General features: G+C 42.4%; 1 non-coding gene across 1 annotated transcript; it reads left to right on the top strand.

The window, feature by feature from the left end:
- The first annotated feature begins 3,539 nt into the window (after nt 1–3,539).
- Nucleotides 3,540–3,646, top strand: LOC145637569 (small nucleolar RNA R71). Its single transcript, XR_014114339.1, has one exon. It is a non-coding gene; the product is annotated as a small nucleolar RNA R71 (small nucleolar RNA).
- The last annotated feature ends 13,717 nt before the right edge of the window (nt 3,647–17,363 follow it).

Genomic DNA, 17,363 nt, shown 5'->3' with positions numbered 1-17,363 from the left:
TGTTTGAGTATGAAACTAAACTAAAAAGAATAGGAATAGGGAGAAAACAATATAAAAAGGATCTAGGGCATAGGTTCACCAATAAATAATACTCCAGGGTAAAACATAGTAATCAATCATTGACATGGCATAAATAACATGATTAACAGGCTCTCGCAATTTATTAACCAACATAGATCTAACAGGCTCTCGCAATTTACTAGATCTAAGTCCTTATTGAAAATAGCCTTTAATATCAAATTAACATCTGCTCGATTCATCAATTTAATATTGTTATACTTTTGCAAGCCGCAATTGTAAAACATTAAAACAATCCAATAAGAAATTATCATGCAATACCAATAATCAATAATAGTCAATCATCAATGCATCAATTAACCAGATTGTAAAGGGCTCTCGCTACGTATTACAATCACACAATTAATTTACCGGTATTAAATCTCATCTCTCGAATCTTGACTTAACCATTTATAAATTAACTTGCCTATTGAAACTAGACCTAAACATTAATTCTCATCTCTCGATTCTTGAATCAATATTGTCAAACTCATGCATAAAAGATAGGCCTAATCTAGTCACAGAGCATTAAATCAATCAATAGGAAATTAATCTAGCATTGATAATCGACAACAATAATTTACCCCTTCATATTATTTATTAGATCCCCATAAACCCTAGAAATTAAACTACTCACACATATTAAAAACTAAACTAATCAAAGTAATAAAATAAATCATGATGAAAGGAATAAAATAAATAAGATCAAAGGAAGAGAAATCGTTACCAAAATAATCTGGAATTAATGAGAGAATTAAGAACAAAAGTTTAGAGAGAGTTTAAGAGATAGAGAAAACTAAGTAGAGAGACAAAGTCTAAGAAGAAGGTAGATAATAATAATCGTCCTAAAAGCGTACTTAAACAAAACTAAAAACAACTCCTAATTAGAAACTAATTGCTCGTCTAAAGAGCCTTTCCAGAAACACGCGCCCGATCGGGCTAGAGGCCGCCCGATCGGGCGCGCCTTTTTTCTTGCACTGCTCTTCTCACAGCCGCGCCCGATCGGGCTACAGCTCTGCTTGCGCGCCCGATCGGGCAGATTCGCCCGATCGGGCGAATTTTTCTCCGATTTTTGCCTCACTTGCGCGCCCGATCGGGCCCGTACCAAGCACTGGAGTTTCTCCGATTTCTTTTCTTCTTCAATTTTTTCTAAGTCTTTATGCCTGTCAAATTCATACCTGTACAACAACACTTAAAACTGATAAAATATCACTTTCCTCACCTCTCTAAAATAAAAATAAAAATAAGAGAAAAGGAAAACTAATCTAGAAAGCATGAAATACGGGTTGCCTTCCGCAAAGTGCTGGTTTATCTAGGTCCCGCACGACCTTCTTACCAAGTACAATTTCTAGGACCCTTGGCCTAATGCTTGATCGGGTGGTTTCTCACCCGGTCTAGCGATGTTTAGGCTGCGATGCGGCTTCCTGACATAACCTGTGGGACGCCAAGTCGCCTTATCTGGTGGGTCCTTCTTGACTTGGACTGGGGGATCTTCAATGCTACGCACTAAAAACCCTTCTTCGATCGAATGTTGCTTCAAATTGTCATTGCGTTTAACACTTGCAACTCGATCTGGCGGAACACTTACCGTAGGCTCGATTCGCACAACTTGCTCGATCGGTTCCACTTGTTCATCCTCGAAACCAAGACCAACATTGTAGAGTGTTCTTTCTATTGCATCGACTTCCTTCTGCCATTTGTCTACCTCATCTGAAAAGGATGCAACACAAGATACCGCCTCCAAGGGATCTTTTTCAAGAGCTTGGGGCTTGTTAGAATAATTTACAACCACACTAACACTGAAACATTTCTCCTCAGTCATGGAGCTTTTGGGGGTATTATTCAGATTAAAAACCACTTTATCGTCCCCTACTGATAGTGTTAGCTTACCACTTCTAACATCTATGACTGCTCCTGCAGTGTTAAGGAATGGTCTACCCAAAATAATTGGGGTTTGCATATCCTCAGCCATATCAAGAACAACAAAATCTACAGGTATATAAAATTTACCTACTCTAACGGGGACATCCTCTAAAACACCTAAGGGGTATTTGAAAGAACGGTCGGCCATTTGTAGAGTTATATTGGTAGCTTTTAACTTACCCATATTCAACTTAGAACACACAGATAATGGCATGACGCTAACACTAGCACCCAAATCACATAATGCATTATCAATCAAGAGATTTCCAATATGACAAGGGATAGAAAAACTACCCGGATCTTTTAATTTAGGTGGAGACTTATTTTGAAGTACGGCACTACACTCTGCAGTGAAAGCTACTGTCTCTACCTCACTAATTGACCTTTTTCTCGTCAATATTTCTTTCATGAATTTTGCATACGAGGGGATTTGTGTTATCAATTCAGTAAAGGGAACTGTTACCTTCAAGTCTTTAACCACCTCCAAGAACTTACCAAACTGCTTATCCAAGTTTGTCTTCAATTGACGATTGGGGAAAGGAAGTTTGATGATTGGCTTTGGAGCATTCTTATCTTTGTCTAGAGTAGCCACCTTCTCTGGAGTTTTACCCTGCAATGTAGAATTAGATATGTTAGTATTATCTTTTAGCCCTGCAGGGCTATCAACTACATTGTTTGGTTTAATGGAATCAAGATTAGCATTATTTAATAAAATAGGTTCATCAACTCTGGGCATAGAGGGTCCTTCATAGTTTAAACCACTCCTTAGAGTAATTGCAAATGCTTGATCCGTAGGCCTAGTTGGCTGTGCCGGCAGGGCTCCCTGTTGGCGTGCTTGTAGAGTAGCGGAGAGTTGCGCAATTTGATTATCTACAATTTTATTATGCGCTAGAATTTGATCAATTGTCGCATCCCTGCTCTCCATGTGCTTTTGCATATTGACCAACATTGCTCTAATTTCCCCCAAAGAAGGGTCGGAAGATGAGGGGGGTTGTTGTGGTTGATTCTTCTAGCTAGCATTGGGATGATAGTATTTCTGCTGCTGTTGCTGTGGCACCTGTGGTTCTTGTGGTGGTGGATTTTGAACATTAGTGCTCCGGTAGGAAAGGTATGGATGATTTCGATACCCAGGATTGTAAGTGTTAGAGTATGGGTTATTCTGCCTATAAGCTTGGAAGGCATTAACTTGCTCCACGGAACTCCTGCAATCCTGCTCCCAATGACCTACAATACCACAATTTTCACAGAAAGCCTCATTAGAATTATTATTAATCGCAGAAACATTGGCTACATTAGCAGGGCTCAGATTATCTAATTTTTGGCAAATAGAGGTCAGTTGAGCTTGCAAAAAGGATACAGAGTCGACACTATGTTTCCCCTTATTAGCAAATCCTCTGGGATTCCCATATTGGGAATTATGTATCGCCATATCTTCAATAACCTGACCTGCATCATCAACATTAAGATTCATAAATCTCCCACTAGCTGCAGAGTCTAAAATTATTCTAGAAGAATTTCCAATGCCGTTATAAAAGACTTGGATTAACTGCCATTGCGCTAAATTGTGGTGAGGGCATTCTCTCTATAGGTCCTTGAACCTCTCCCAAGCCTCATATAAAGACTCATCGGCTTCTTGGGCAAAGTTCTGAATCGCACTCCGTAGTACTGCTGTTCTCTCTGCAGGATAATACTTGTTATAGAAATTCAAAACAAGAGTTTCCCAGTCAGTTATACCGAGTGTAGTTCTATTTAAACCATTAAACCACAATTTGGCTTTTCCAGTTAAAGAGAAGGGAAAGAGAATCTTCCTGATCTGGTCTTGAGTGATCCCGGCTTGTCTGATGGTGTAGCAATATTGACAATAGTCGGCAATGTGAAGATTCGGGTCTTCACCCTTGGCTCCACTGAATTGCTTCCTCTCTATCATCGTTATAAATTGAGGTTTAATTTCAAATTGAACCCCATCAAGAGCCAGGATTTGCTTGTAGAAGTTTTTCTGTCCATGGAAGGAACGTTCGATCTCAGGATCGAATGGGATGTAACCTGATCTGGAACACCTGGGCATAAACAAAAACTATAAGCAAATATGAGATTTGTCTCAGAGAACTAACGCTCTCTGAGACAAAAAGGGAAATAATCTAGACTACAAAAACAATCAGAAATAAAAATAAAATCGTTTCCCCGGCAACGGCGCCAAATTTTGACAGGGTAAAGTCGTATCCCCTAATCAAAAATAATTACCTAAATCACTAACTAAGGTAGATAGGGAAGTAGGGTCGATCTCCACAGGGAAACAAGTCTTTTTACTCCTAATTAATTATTATAATCTAAATTATCCAAGTAACCAATATTTATGTTTGAGTATGAAACTAAACTACAAAGAATAGGAATAGGGAGAAAACAATATAAAAAGGATCTAGGGCATAGGTTCACCAATAAATAATACTCCAGGGTAAAACATAGTAATCAATCATTGACATGACATAAATAACATGATTAACAGGCTCTCGCAATTTATTAACCAACATAGATCTAACAGGCTCTCGCAATTTACTAGATCTAAGTCCTTATTGAAAATAGCCTTTAATATCAAATTAACATCTGCTCGATTCATCAATTTAATATTGTTATACTTTTACAAGCCGCAATTGTAAAACATTAAAACAATCCAATAAGAAATTATCATGCAATACCAATAATCAATAATAGTCAATCATCAATGCATCAATTAACCAGATTGTAAAGGGCTCTCGCTACGTATTACAATCACACAATTAATTTACCGGTATTAAATCTCATCTCTCGAATCTTGACTTAACCATTTATAAATTAACTTGCCTATTGAAACTAGACCTAAACATTAATTCTCATCTCTCGATTCTTGAATCAATATTGTCAAACTCATGCATAAAAGATAGGCCTAATCTAGTCACAGAGCATTAAATCAATCAATAGGAAATTAATCTAGCATTGATAATCGACAACAATAATTTACCCCTTCATATTATTTATTAGATTCCCCATAAACCCTAGAAATTAAACTACTCACACATATTAAAAACTAAACTAATCAAAGTAATAAAATAAATCATGATGAAAGGAATAAAATAAATAAGATCAAAGGAAGAGAAATCGTTACCAAAATAATCTGGAATTAATGAGAGAATTAAGAACAAAAGTTTAGAGAGAGTTTAAGAGAGAGAGAAAATTAAGTAGAGAGAGAAAGTCTAAGAAGAAGGTAGATAATAATAATCGTCCTAAAAACGTACTTAAACAAAACTAAAAATAACTCCTAATTAGAAACTAATTGCTCGTCAAAATAGCCTTTCCAGAAACACGCGCCCGATCGGGCTAGAAGCCGCCCGATAGGGCGCGCCTTTTTTCTCGCACTGCTCTTCTCACAGCCGCGCCCGATCGGGCTAGCAGCTCACCCGATCGGGCGCGCCTTTGCCACGCACCAGCACACTTGCGTGCCTTGCCCGATCGAGCTAAGCTGCCCGATCGGGCCCTTGCTTCACCTCGAGGCTCGGAGCTTCGATTGGGCTTCTTTCTTCGGCCCAATCCGGGTATCCACTTAGGGTCTTGATCACTCGGTCCATATACCTCGGTATCCCGATTACCGAGCCCTTAATCACCGGCTCTCACCGGTCTTGGGCTCCAAAAGTGGTCGTGTTTCTCCAATGCTCGTGATTGCTCCAAAATATCTCGGGAAAATACTCCAAAAGCATAAATCCCTGCAAAAGTCAACCAAATCTATGAAAACACTTGAAAACACCGATTAGTAATAAAAGTGGCTCTAAAGAGCCAAAAACACTACTAATTATGACCGAGGGACGGGGGTAAAATAATATATAAAATGGACACATCAGGGCCGCAGCTCGGCAGAGGCAGCCGATCTGGATAAAGTGTTGTCCTCTGAGTTTGGAAATGCTCCTCAACAAGAGGAAGAGGAAGAGGAAGAGGTTGAGAAGGCGGCCGAGAGTGAGACGGCCGTGGGTGAGGCGACGACCGAGGAGGACGTCGCCAATATTGACAACTTCAAAGATCCGTACGCCTGTACGGTGGGTAGCACGGCCTTGGGCTTCCTAAACGACGAATTTGAAAAATACAAGGCATTCCTCCACCCAGAGGAGGGACTTGAGATTCAGCCTCCAAGGAAGTCACATGTTGTGGCCGCCTGGGAGGAAGAGAAGCCGCGAAAAAGGGCTTTCAGTGTCTATAGGGCAGCCCTGGATGTTGGATTGCGCTTCCCTCTCCACCCTTTTGTCCGTACTATCTTGGACGAGTATGACATCGCCCTCTTCTAGGTGATGCCAAATAGCTGGTTGAATGTATTAGGGTACTTGGTGACGTGCATCTGCAAGGGATTCAAGCCGGACTTTGCGGTCTTCTGTGAGATGCACCCAATGACCAAGTTAGACTCAGACACGGACGGCTGGTTCATTCTGAGCCCCAATAGAGACTACATGGTAGTGGTTGACCGCGTCTCCAAATGGCTTGATTGGAAGCACCGATTCTACCGCATCAAAACCAAGGACGTCGAGTTCAATTTGCGAATGAATCGATTTAATGCTGAGCCAATTTAGCTTGGACGCGGGAGTAACAAGCCTGATAAACCACTCATCCATCCCAGCCAAGAGCATCAGCTAAAATATTTCAAAGTCAAGAGGGTCAAGAGGAACGGCAAAACCAAGCGCGTTCCAAGTAACTAGGTCCCTTTATCTAGTTGGCTTCGGGACCGTACGTTCATGTCGGCCTACGACCTGTACAAGAACTTGCCCCAAGGTGGATGCTTGGACATATATACTTTTTGTACAAACATAGTTCTGCCAGTTGAAAAATTTTCTAACACTTTCTTCTTTTTTCTTTTACAGCTGAGGCGTTAAAGATGCTGGATTCAGAACAAAAGGGGGAGGTGAACATGTCAGAAATCGACTTATCCCGCTACAAAGCTCGTCGAAAGTTGTACGAGCAAACTAAGGAGGTAAAAGCGCCTCTTTCCTCCTTCATAACTCCTTTTCATCCGTGTTAGAGTGTTGGGAGGAACATGCTTCCCGACATCACGTGGACGTATCCTTTCGTCCGTGTTGGGATGTTGAGAAAGCCCTCCTTTCTGAATTCTCACGGACGCAATTTTGCGTACGTAATGGCATGATGAAAGGGAACTCCTTCCTAACTCAACACGGACACTGATGTATTATTCTGCTTATTTTTCACTAACTTTTGCCTCTTTGCAGTTGTCAACTCCGACCCCAAGGGCCAAACGAAAGCAGTTGTCCCCTGCTGCAAGAAAAACAAGGACGGGAAGGCGTCCAAACAAAGGAAGACGGTCGCATCTAAGACAACTTCCACCACTGCGGAAAAGACTACGTCGCGGACTATTTCCAAGCAGTCCAAAAGAGAACAACCCCGGCTGGGTGATAGCGGGGCCTCCAAGTCCGTGGATCCGGCCGCCATGCCGGTCCATAATAAATCCAAGAAATCGAATGACAGGGGTAAGTCGACCCCGGCAAAACCGACCGGGCCAGAAGTGACTCCGCTTGTTCGAAGAGTCCAAAAATATGATTGGCTTGAGGCCTCTCAGTCGGCCGGCGACCAGCCTTTCTGCACGGGTGAGGAAGGTGACGATCCTGCACCGCCTCCTTCATTCACCTTCAATCCTCTTACTGCTCCGAGCTTCTCAGACGGCCAGTTTAAACAACGTTGCACTCTTTCCTTTTAAATCTGCTTAAGCTAAAACTAAACTCTTTGCGCCCGCGTGTAGATATTACAGAGGAGCTGAACATGAAGCTGCCCGGCCAGTCTCTTACTGGCGCGGACAGGAAGGCCATGAGGGAAGCCATGGCCAGGGCCGTCCCCGCTGAGCAGCAAGACAAGTTACGGGGAATTCATGAGGGCTTCCTCGGCCCAACGATCAATTACAGTGCTGAGGTAGTTTTTTTTTTCAACTTTCACACTTAGTTAATTTTTCATTCTCATTTTGCTAACTTGTTTTCCCTTGTACGAAGCTCTTCCTGCGGCTAACCGTCTTCCTTGAATGGAAGGATAAGGAAAACTAGAGGCTAAAGCATGCCTGGGAAAAAATTCAAAAGACCCAGGATGGCAGTACTGGGGAAACGACTGTCCAGCGCCGGTACTTTGAAACCCAGATCAACGCGCTGTCCGACAAGGCAGCGCGGCAAGCTGAATATCTGGTGAAACTAGGCCAGGCCCTTGAACAAGAGTCCATGGCCAGGGACGCCATGAGACAAGAAAGAGATCAGGCTATCCTGGAAGGCCATGCTGGAAGGAAGGGTTCGAGGCCTCCGAAAAGCTAAAGAGCGAAGTGGCCTTAGCCTTAAAGCACTTGAAGGAGGCCTTGGATGAAGCGGACGCTCTTCGGGCCGAGGTGGAAACTTTAAAGAAGTCCGTTAAGGACTTAACCCAACGGTTGGAAGCACCTCGGCCCCATAGCGCAGACGAAGTCGTCCGCATAGAGCAGAATATTGAGGATAGGTTGAAGAGCCACTTCTTCAAGGCGTTCGAGCTTATGGTGGACGAAGGCGAGGCAGCCTTTTATCAGGAACGCTTTACCAAACGCCTCAACTTCGGCTGCCTCAAGGAAGAAGCTAAGAAGGCCGGGCAACCTTCTCCTGAGCTGGACGTCACGCCAACTACCTCAGAAGATAAGGAGAATGAAGAGGTGGCGGACGGCGCTGAAGGCGAGGAGGAGAGCAAAGAAACGCCTACTGAAGATGCGTCCCCTCCTGCCTCCGAAGAGCCCGCCCAAGGCCAAGACCCAGCTGCTTAGAGCCCAGGCTGCCCCATGACATCAGCTTTTTATTTTCCTGCCCTTGTTAAACAATTTTTTATTTGACTTAAATCCCGCCTTTTTCGAGCGATTTTTGTAAGATATTTTTCCGCCCTTTGAGCGGTTTTTTTTAATTATTGCTGATTTTGCCGCCTTTTGAGCAGTGTTTATATATATTTTATACTTATCAAATTCTCGCAATTTTTCATATTTTATTGCTTTCGTACGAGCCTAGGGGTATGCCCCTTTATTCAGCGTTCGCCTAGTCCATATTCTGATTGGTTTGATTAACTTGGTAATAGTTATACCTTAAAGGGTATGACTACTTAGCAAGTTAATCAAATCATAGTAATGATTTCCCTTGGACTAGGCGATACGCCGAATCAACAGATTATTCGGCCGTTTTATTAGCTTTATGTGAGTTTTCCGTTGAAGCTATCGCTTGAACATACTCAAGAAATTTCAAGTATTATATCAACTTAAAATTTTTAAGTTTGGCTGGGCTAGGATGCCTTGGTATGCCCTTGCCCCATTGAAGGGGGTAATTGCATTTGGCTAACTTGGGATACCTTGATTCTACCGTCCGTCCCTGTCCGTCCAAATGGGGACGGACATATATCCGTGACTTAAAGTCAATTTTTTTTTGTTTGCCCTAGCGACCGGGTTGATGTGTTGCAAGCAACCTAGTTACAGGTTTTACGCGGCGTTTCAGCTTAGACTATGAAAGTGCAAATAAGCATATGTAGAATGGAAAAATAATATAACAATGTTTGACTTTCATTAATTTGTCAAAATTACATTGTTGTGGTCGTACGGCTTTAATTACATTGCTCGGTCAATAGACCTAGTTGTATACGCAACTTCTTGGCTAAGTACTTAGAAAAGACTTAAACATAATATTTCTTCAGATTTTTAGTGTTCCACGTTCATGGAATCGGACAGCCGTTCAAGGCTTCGAGACGGTAAGTACCATCTCGGACTTCTTCACTAACTCTATACAGCCCCTCCTAGTTTGGGGTCAGCTTTCCATCTTCATTTTCCCGGCCTACAGCCTCCATTTTTCTTAGAACTAGATCTCTTATTTTTAGCGAACGCCTTAACACTCGGCGATTATATGCCCTTGTAATCCTTAAGCGATAAATTTCGTGCCTAAGCGTCGCATTGCCCCTAGCTTATGGAAGGAAGTCTAAGGCGGTCTTCATGGCCTCCCAATTGGCCGCTTCGTCATATAACATCACCCTAAGAGTAGGATGATACATCTCAATTGGGAGGACAACCTCAGCGCCGTAGACCAAAAAGAATGGGGTTTCCCCTGTGGAACTCTTGGTTGTTGTTCGCATGGACCACAATACATTAACCAACTCATCAGCCTATAGGTCGTCTGCCTTTTCAAGCTTGCGCTTGATACCATTGGAGATCAACTTGTTGTATGCTTCTACCTGGCCATTAGCTTGTGGCCGGCCGACCGAAGCAAAGCAATGAGCTATGCCCTGGTCTTCCAACCATTCCTTGAGTTGAGACGTTTCGAACTGGGGTCCATTGTTGAACACCATAGACCGAGGTACACCAAAACGTGTAATGATACTCTTCCATATGAAGGCTGAAACATCCGTCCACTTGATTCCCTGGACAGCCTCGGCCTCTACCCATTTTGTGAAGTAGTCTACTGCGACAAACACATAACGCCTTTGGTCAGATGCTGGCGTGTAAGGGCCTAAGATGTCCATCCCCCATTTAGCAAAGGGGAGCGGACTACTTATGGCCGACAAACTGTTAGCTGGGTGATGGATCAAGGTTGCAAATCTCTGGCACTTGTCACATTTTTTCACCATTTTCATGGCGTCCGACTTTAAGCTCGGCCAGTAGTACCCCAAATGGGTAGCCTTTTCAGCCAAGGCTCGCCCTCCAATATGGGAGCCACACTGCCCCTGATGGAGGTCGTCCAGGACATCATGCCCCTTCTCAGGAGTAATACATTTCAAATACGGCTTCACAAATACCTTTTTAAACAATTCCCCCTGCTTCATTTCGAATCAGGCCGCTCTCTACTTCATCAGCCAGCTCTCTTTAGGATCGGCCAGAATTAATCCATCCCTTAGGTAAGAAATGATCCCGTCCATCCAAGTGGAGCTTCTATCAATGATTTGTACTGGCTCGGCATCGATGCTCCTTCTTTCTTTCACTTCCTAAAATACTGATCTAGAAGTATCACATGATGCTGAGGATGCTAATTTAGAGAGGGCGTCCACCTGATGATTAGACGGACGAGGAACTTGTTGTAGAGTAAAATGATCTAGACCCTTGGCCTCCTCTTTGACAATCTTCAAGTATTTCATCATAGCCGGCTCCCTTGCCTCAAAATCCCCATTAACCTGGCCGACTACAAGCAGGGAGTCCGAGCTTACATCCACTTTTGTTGCTCCTGCCGCCTTACACATTCTAAGGCCGGCCAGGAGAGCTTCATACTCGGCCTCGTTATTAGAGGCTTGAAACTGAAATCTCAAAGCATACTCAAACTTATCCCCTTCATGGAATAGACAGATAACTCCAGCACCACAACCGATTGTCGTTGCACTACCATCTACAAACACATTTCAGATCTGGTCTCCGGCCGAGTCATCTCAGCCAAGAAATCAGCAAAGGCCTGCCCTTTAATGGCTTTTTAGGGTTAGAACGCAATGTCCAAACCCCTTAGCTCTAATGCCCACTTAAGCATGCGGCCACTAGCTTCTATGGTTGCAAACGACTTTTTGAGTGGCTGATCAGTGTAAACCACTATTAAGTGTGCTAGGAAATACAGCCGCAGCTTTTTAGATGTCATGTACAGTGCCGGCCCAAATTTTTCAATAAGGGGGTACCTAAGCTCGGCATTATGTAACACATGGCTAATAAAGTAGACTGGGATCTGGTGGTCGTCCCTTTCAACAAGTAGGACGGCACTTAAAGAATGCTCTGAGATAGCGAGGTAGATGTACAACTTCTCATCCTTGAGTGGACTGGCGAGTCAAGGCAATGTATGTAGATGACTTTTTAATTGTACGAATGCCTCCTCTGCCTCCTCCGTCCACTCAAACATAACTTTCTTTTTTATGTTCTGAAAAAGTAACGACACTTATCCCCTGATCTTGACAGAAACCGACCGAGTGCTGCCAAACAGCCGGTAAGTCTTTGCACATCTTTAATCGTTCTTGGAGACTTCATATCCAAGACAGCTTGAATTTTTTCTGGGTTGGCCTCAATTCCACGTTGATCAATTAAAAATCCGAGAAATTTACCGGACTCAACACCGAAAACACATTTCTTCGGGTTTAACATCATCTTGTGCCGCCTGAGTTCGGTAAATGTTTCTCGTAGATCTTTCAGATGATCGGACGACTCCTTTGACTTGATAATCATGTCGTCAATGTACGCCTCCATGTTCCGGCCGAGCTGATCTCTAAAGACCGTGTTGACAAGTCGCTGAAATGTTGCAGGGGAATTTTTGAGGCCGAACGACATTACCTTGTAGCAATACAGCCCCTGCTCAGTCACAAATGCGGTCTTCTCTTGATCTTCTTCCCATAGAGGAATCTGATGGAAACCGGAGTATGCGTCCATAAAGCTCATGAGGGCATGCCCGGCCGTAGAATCAACCAAACGGCCAATCTTTGGCAAGGGAAAGCTATCCTTAGGGCATGCCTTGTTCAAATCAGTATAGTCCACGCACATTCTCCAAGTTCCATTCGGCTTCTTTACAAGTACCACATTAGCCACCCAATCAGGGTCATTGCATTGCCGAACAAAACCGGCGTCCAGCATCTTTTTTACCTCAGCTGGGGCCGCCTAATTCCTCTCTTCTCCGTGATTTCTCTTCTTCTGGCAGACAGGTTTAACAGCTGGGTTCACAACCATCTTGTGCACGGCCAGGTTAGGGCTTATATCTGATATTTCGCTAACTTCAAACGCAAAAACATCCTTGAATTCTCTTAACAGCTGAATTAACTCATCTCCAAGCAGACCTATAGCTTTAGTGCCGACGCTGACCATCCGTCCTGGCTGATCGGGGTTAAGCACTACATTTTGCTGGTTGCCGGCCGGCTGGGGTCTCAGCTCTTCAGGCCGGCCGACAGCCATTAATTGCTATGCTTGCTCGGCCATGATCTGCTTTCGCTTCTGGCTGACCTGGTATGTTTGGAGTGGGGGTTCTTCCCCTTTCAATTCGGACAGTTTTTCTTGTCTGTGAATCGTTGGCTTAACAGCTAACTAATTGCACTCTTTTGTTATCTTCCGACTTCCCTGAATCGAACCAATCTTTCCGTCCTATCGTTCAAACTTTAACAGCATTAGATGGGGGACAATCAGAGCCTTCGCGGCATTTAAGGTGGGACGGCCAATTATGACATTATAGCCGGTCAACTCCTTTACCACCAGGAATCGAACGACCATGTCTCTTTCTTCTCCTTTCTGCCCAAATCGGACTGGCAGATCTATCTGTCCGACTGGGTGAATGATATTTCCCCCAAATCCCACAAAGGGGTGTGTGATGTCCTTCAAAGCGTCTTCTGGGAACTTTAAATTTTTCAAAGCGGTCAAATTGATGATATCGGATGAGCTTCATGTATCTATCAATATTCGGCCCACCTTTAAATTGGATATCTTCATGATGAACACCATTGGGTCATTGTGCAGGGCCTTAACTTCCCCCCCGGTCAGCCTCAGACACGGTTACCTTGAGAAAGGGCTCAGCTTTTACAGCGTCCGCCTGCATCACTTTTCCAAAATTCCAGGCATTCTGCTTAATTCCCTTCATGGTTGGGCCGCTTGAGGCAAAACCCCTCGATATCACGGCCACAAAGCCCGAATCGGTATTATTCCCATCTTCTTTATCATTTTTCTTCTTTTTCTCGAACGTGTTGTCTGTCAGGGTATATGTGAACTTGGACTTCATCACATAAGAGTTCAGCATGCCCTTCTCGGCTAGCTTGTCCAATAATCTCTTCAAATTGATACAATTGTTCGTGTCATGTCCCACATCCTTGTGGTAATGACAGTACTTGTTCTTGTTCCTGTACTAAGCCGAGCCTCTCAGCAGCTGGGGCTTTTCAAACTCGAACTTGTTTTTTATTTCCATCAGGATGGAATAACAGTCCTTGTTGAACTCATACTGGGGCTCGTACGTCTTGACCTTCTTGGATTTTTGTTGCTGGTCGTCGGCCACCCAGACTTCTTTTCTTTTTTTCCTTCTTTCTTTTGGCCGGCCGAGTCTAGCTGAGAAGATTGTTTCTTCTCAGCCCCCTTGGTCGGCGCTTCTGATTTTGTGAGCGAACAAAAGTACCTGCGTATGTCCGGATCTTTTTCCTTACCAGGTCAAATTTAAAACCATTATGCCTTAATCCCCGGAGAAATTCAGAGTAAGCCATTTCATCCGGCAGATTATGAATTTGGGCTTTTTCTTGGTTAAATCGCTCGACGTACGACTGTAGGCCCTCCTTTTTTTCCTTGAACAATTGTTGCCAAATTAAGGCTTGTCTTTCGAGGCGGCATGTTGTAACAAAAATTTCCCACGAACAGCAAACTAAGAGTAGTAAAGCAATTAATACATCCGGTCGGGAGACTGTTGAACCAATCCTGTGCCACACCCTTCAAAGTGGCCTGGAAACATTTGCACCATGTAGCATCATCTACACTTTGCAGGTACATCAGGTTCCTGTACGAGGTGATGTGTTCCTCTAGGTTACCCGTGCCATCATAGGCTCCCACGAGTACACTCTTCACCTTCGGCGGCTGAGGAGCAGTTAAAATATCTTGCGAAAACGGAGGCGGCTTGACAGGGTAAAGTCGTATCCCCTAATCAAAAATAATTACCTAAATCACTAACTAAGGTAGATAGGGAAGTAGGGTCGAACTCCACAGGGAAACAAGTCTTTTTAATTCTAATTAATTAATATAATCTAAATTATCTAAGTAACCAATATTTTGAATGTGAATTCTATACTACGAAGAATGAGTTTAGGGAGAAAAGAATCAATAATAAGGAAACCTAGGTTCACAGGTTCACCAATAATTAATATTTCGGGATAGAACGAAGTAATTAATAATTAACAATGCATAGATAATATGATTAACAGGCTCTCGCAATTTATTAACCAACATAGATCTAACAGGCTCTCGCAATTTATTAGACCTAAGTTCCTATTAAAAATAGCCTTTAATATTAAATCAACATCTGCTCGATTCATCAATTCAATATTGCTAAACATTCACAACAAAATTACATCTGCTCGATTCATATTCTAATTGCAAAGAATTAAAACAATTCAATAGGAAATTATCATGCAATATCAACAATCAATAATAACAAGCTATCCCTTCATATTAATTATGGATCCCCTTAAACCCTAGAATTAAACTACTCACTAATCATCATAACTAATCCAATCAAATAAACAATTAAAAATATAAACAAGAAAACAATTAAAATAGCTGAAATTAGACAGGGAAGAAATTGTACCAAACAAATCTGGAATTAATGAAGGAATTAAGTACAAGAGTTTAGAGAGAATTCTAGAGAGAGAAATACTAAGTAGAGAGAGAAAGTCTAAGAGAAAAAAAAAGTGAATAATTATCCGTACAAAACCAATATAAAAATCTCCCCTAAAACACGAAATAAACAAAGCTTAATCAGGTCCTAACAAAACACGCGCCCGATCGGGCGAAGGGGGCGCCCGATCGGGCCCGCCTTTTTTTCTACGCCTATCTTTCAGTGCCGCGCCCGATCGAGCCTACGCTCACCCGATCGGGCGCGCATCTTCTTGGCAGCTGGCATGCGACAGCTCGCCCGATCGGGCCCGGCTTCATCTTGGAGGTTTGGACTTCGATTTGGGCTAGATTTCTCGGCCCAATCCATATTTCCTCTCGGGTCTCGAATACATGGTCCAATTGCCTCGGGCTCCGAAAATGGTCGTGCTCCTCCGATGCTCGTAGTCGCTTCATAAAAATCCCGGGAAAATACTCCAAAGGTGTAATTCCCTGCAAAACTTAACCAAAACTACGAAAACACTAGAAAACACATATTAGTAATAAAAGTGGCCCCAAAAGGCGAAAAACACTACTAATTATGACCGAGGGACGGGGGTAAAATACTATATAAAATAGACATATCAAACTCCCCCAAGCCAAACCTTTGCTTGTCCCTAAGCAAAGAGCTCATCAATGAACATATAAAACATACTTCACCCCAATCAACAAATCAAAAGCCAACGATTCAAGGTAAAATTAAACAAACATGCTTCGACGTCAATCAATCTTATTCATCTAATCACCCTTCCTCCCCAACAATTGTCAAGTAGAGCAAACCACAAGAGCAAATAGAATTCAAGACTAGTGCTCACACACTCGACTCTCATTTATGTGGCGAGTAAAGAATGTACTCGATCGCTCTCCACCCAACCCCTTTAATGTGAACAATTCCCTCCCAACTCACACTCTCGTGTGTATAAAAACATTGAACGCTCATCCTACTAGTCGACTCGAAATATGTCAAGTCATAACTTGCATTGAAAAACAACACTTTCACATTCACATAACTTCTACGCACATGGTCGGAAGGTCTTTTAAGCTTGTAATGTAAGGCTAGGGTAAAGGTAGGATAAATTTGGGATTATGTGAGAGAAAAGCTATGCATTAAGGGAGCCAAATCCTAATAAAACCATGATCAAAAGTAATGATCATAACATCTCCAACATAACCAACTCCAACAACAACCAAATATAATCCAAACAATAAAACAATCCCAACACTCACAAATTCACTCATAAAAACATGATAGTGTAGAACAAGAGTGAATAACAAACTTTGAACTCATAACTTGAAATATTTACATTGAAACTCAACTTTTTTTTTCTCTTCTTTGAATTAACCTTCACTTAGAACATTTGAACATCAAACACTTTTTCTCTTTTTTTTTTTCTTAGAAGTTCACTTTCTTTTCTTTCATATTTCTCATTTTTTTTCCTTGAGCTTCTTTTTTTCCATCACACTTTTATTTTTCAAATATATACAACTTTCAAATTCATAAAAACAAAAATATGATCAAGAACAAATTACTTCTCAAAGCCCACCCAAATTGCACAAATAAAGTGCACACCACAAACTCCCTCACCTCACTCACTAATAGCTCCCCCAAGCCAAGCTTGGGACTAGTAACCAATGGGGCAAATTAGGCTTGCAATGCGGCTATGAACAATAAAAGGGCACAAGCAACAACATGGGTGACAAGAAGGGAACAAATGTATCTAAATATCTCTGAAGGCTACCTAAGGAATGAACGCCTTCGTCCTCCTCATGTGCATATTATAAAGTCATGAAACACTACTCATAGTTGCAAATCAATACTCAAATTCATTGACATACCAGGAATTATGGAACTATCACACATTTCCTAACCAAATCAACTAGTCAGGCACTATATTCACAAGTAGTTGGACAAAATTGACGCAAGTTAAGGAATCCAAACAATTAGACTTCAAATCATGACCAACAAATCCACAATGTTCATCATCAAATACCAAGAATCAAAACAATTTTCTCAAGTATGGGGCACAGGGAAGCATGA

Source organism: Chenopodium album, chromosome 6 (genome assembly GCF_948465745.1).
Source record: "Chenopodium album chromosome 6, dcCheAlbu1.1, whole genome shotgun sequence".
Lineage (NCBI taxonomy): Eukaryota > Viridiplantae > Streptophyta > Magnoliopsida > Caryophyllales > Amaranthaceae > Chenopodium > Chenopodium album.
The sequence above is the reverse complement of the archived record's forward strand: the minus strand, read 5'-3'. Positions and strand labels throughout refer to the sequence as shown.